This window comes from Vespa velutina, chromosome 1 (genome assembly GCF_912470025.1).
Source record: "Vespa velutina chromosome 1, iVesVel2.1, whole genome shotgun sequence".
Classification (NCBI taxonomy): Eukaryota; Metazoa; Arthropoda; class Insecta; order Hymenoptera; family Vespidae; genus Vespa; species Vespa velutina.
Genome location: NC_062188.1, coordinates 2,586,305 through 2,588,804, shown reverse-complemented (window position 1 = coordinate 2,588,804; position 2,500 = coordinate 2,586,305). Strand labels below are relative to the sequence as shown.

At 30.8% G+C, this 2,500-nt stretch overlaps 1 protein-coding gene and 1 long non-coding RNA gene across 3 annotated transcripts in view; both read left to right on the top strand.

Annotated features, from left to right (window-relative positions):
• The window catches only part of LOC124951380 (protein pangolin, isoforms A/H/I/S-like), a 139,443-nt gene that overhangs the window by 63,030 nt on the left and 73,913 nt on the right, over positions 1-2,500 (top strand). The gene's annotated exons all lie outside the window — the stretch shown is intronic.
• The window catches only part of LOC124951396, a 10,363-nt gene that overhangs the window by 480 nt on the left and 7,383 nt on the right, over positions 1-2,500 (top strand). Inside the window, exon 1 of the long non-coding RNA XR_007101592.1 lies at positions 1-1,975. This exon is cut by the window's left edge and continues 480 nt beyond it. This is a non-coding gene — a long non-coding RNA (uncharacterized LOC124951396). The remainder of the gene's footprint in view (positions 1,976-2,500) is intronic.

Genomic DNA, 2,500 nt, shown 5'->3' with positions numbered 1-2,500 from the left:
GAACGTTAAACCCTAGACTCTCGCTTTTAAATCAACCAACAAACTCGACGCGTTTCCTCTGCTCGACACAGTCGACTCTTTGTCGCGATCTTTTCTTTTCTTTTTTTTCTTTCTTCTTTTTTCTCTCTTTCTCTTTCTTTCTCTCTCTCTTTCTCTCTCTCACTCATTTCCTTTCTTTTCGTTTATTTTCATTTCCTTTCGTTTCATTACATTTCATGTTTCCTTTCTCCATTCTTCGCTTCTTCTTGAATTTTTATAAAAATTTACAAGCGCAACTTGTATCCGATTATGATCCATACAACAAATGTATCTCCATTATCGATTACGATTACGATTACGATTAGGATTAAATCGAGTTTATAAACAAATTCGATAAATATTATTGTGCCTGACAATATATATATGTGTAATAACGATTAACGATATTGTACGATGTAATTTTTGTAACTTTTCTTTTTTTCTTTTTTCTTTTTTTTTTTCTTTTTTTTTTTTTGGGATAATATTAATCGAGTTTTTATACGTTGTGCACGTTACTCGACATTCCTTAGAATACTGTAATAATAAATATCTTATATAGCAAAATATTTTTTATTTTCGTTAGAATAACTTCTCTAAAACAGAATATATATATATATATATATTTTTTTTTTTTCTAAAAAGAAAAAATTAAAATACTACATTTCGTCAAACTTTTGCATTATATTCGTCAAAAATTATGATCACATTGCAATAATTATGAACACTGCAATAATTATGATCAAATTGATTGTAATTTTCTTCGATTAAGTCGAATTTTTAAAGAAATTTCAATGGATATCAAATAGGACGCGTAACACGTCAAATTATAATTGACAACGCAATAGGTTTTATTTTTTTCTTCGACGATCTAATACAAAAGAAAAAAAGGAAAAGAGAAAACTTTAAAGAGACATACATATTTATATAAAGTAACAACGTAAACGTAACAATGACTCTACATTTCACGTTTATTCACAAAAATAAAGAACACGTTGTAATGATCATTCGTAATTGTTCTTTCAATAGTTGAATATATGAAATATCTGAACGTTTTGAATCTAAGAGAGGGGGAAAGAAAAAGGAAGAAGAAAAAAGAAAAAGAGAAAGAAAAATAAAACAAGAAAAGTATCGAAAAGTCTGAAGATTATTGAACGAAACAATAGCGACAAGATTTGTCGCCATTTGTGTTATATTTCATTTATAAAAAAAAAAAAAAGTAAAAAAAAAAAACAAAACGAAACAAAAAAAGAAAAGAAAAACTTACACATCTATACGTTGCAATAATTTTTCTCTCATTCGCTTATTAATCCTTTATAGTAGCTTACAACTTTTTTCAAAAAAAAAAAAAAAAAAAAAAAAAAAAAGAAAAAAGAAAAAAAAAAGAAAAAAAAAATCACAAATATCCGACTTTTGAGGTATTTATTAAAATCAACATATTTAAAAAAAAAAAAAAAAAAAAAAAAAATCAAATCTATACTCACAAGTTTTTCTCATTTTATTTTATCGCCAGATGTATGATGTAGTTTTAATATGAGAGAAACGAAAAATAAATATGAAAATAAAAAGGAAAAAAAATGCGTTATTACATGTGTGTGTGTTTGAGTCATATTAAAAATAAAAATCATATATATGTATATAAATATATATATCGACTCAAAGTATTAGATTTTTTTGAAAGAGAAAACCAAGAAAATTATTTTGCGAATTCAATTGAAATTTCGCATTAGCGCGTACAAAAAAAAATTGCTTTCAACGTTACCGGACGATTCAAATCTTCCTCTTTCTCTTCTATTTCTTTCTTTTTTTCTTTTTTTTTTTTTTTTATAGTTCAATATCCTCCATAAAATAGCACGTAAGATAATAAACATTGTAAGATCGAGATAGGCGGTATATAGGGAGGTGGAGAAGAGGTAGAGAGATAGATAAAGAGAGTGAGAGAGAGAGAGAGAGAGAGAGAGTGGCAGCACAAGGGCTAGAGGGGTGGGGGGAGGAAGTGAAGAACCGAACATTGCGGTGTGCGCGCGCTCCTATAAACACACGTTGTATATTTAGCGTGTTACGCGGCCCGTTCATTCGGACGGAACTTCTCTCTCTCTCTCTCTCTTTCTCTCCCTCTCTCACTCTCTTTATCTGTCTATCTCTTTCTCTCTCTCTCTCTCTCTTTCTCTCTCTGCTCGCACGCACGTTAGCTAGCACGAGGGAAACATAGATTTTAGTCCATTCATCGACTGACTTTTGGCACACACACCGCCGGCGCTTTATCTATAAACAACGCGTTTATGCGCGTGAAATCACGCGTACGCGTGTGCGTTGCTCGTTTATGCGATATACATCATGTTCCCTTTCTCTCTTTCTCTCTCTCTCTCTCTCTCTCTCTTTATATCCATCTTTTTCGCTCTTTCTCTTTCTCTCTCGCACTCATTGCGAACTTCCTGTCGAGTACGCTGCTCTATCATTATCCGATGTGACTAATGCGCCGTTT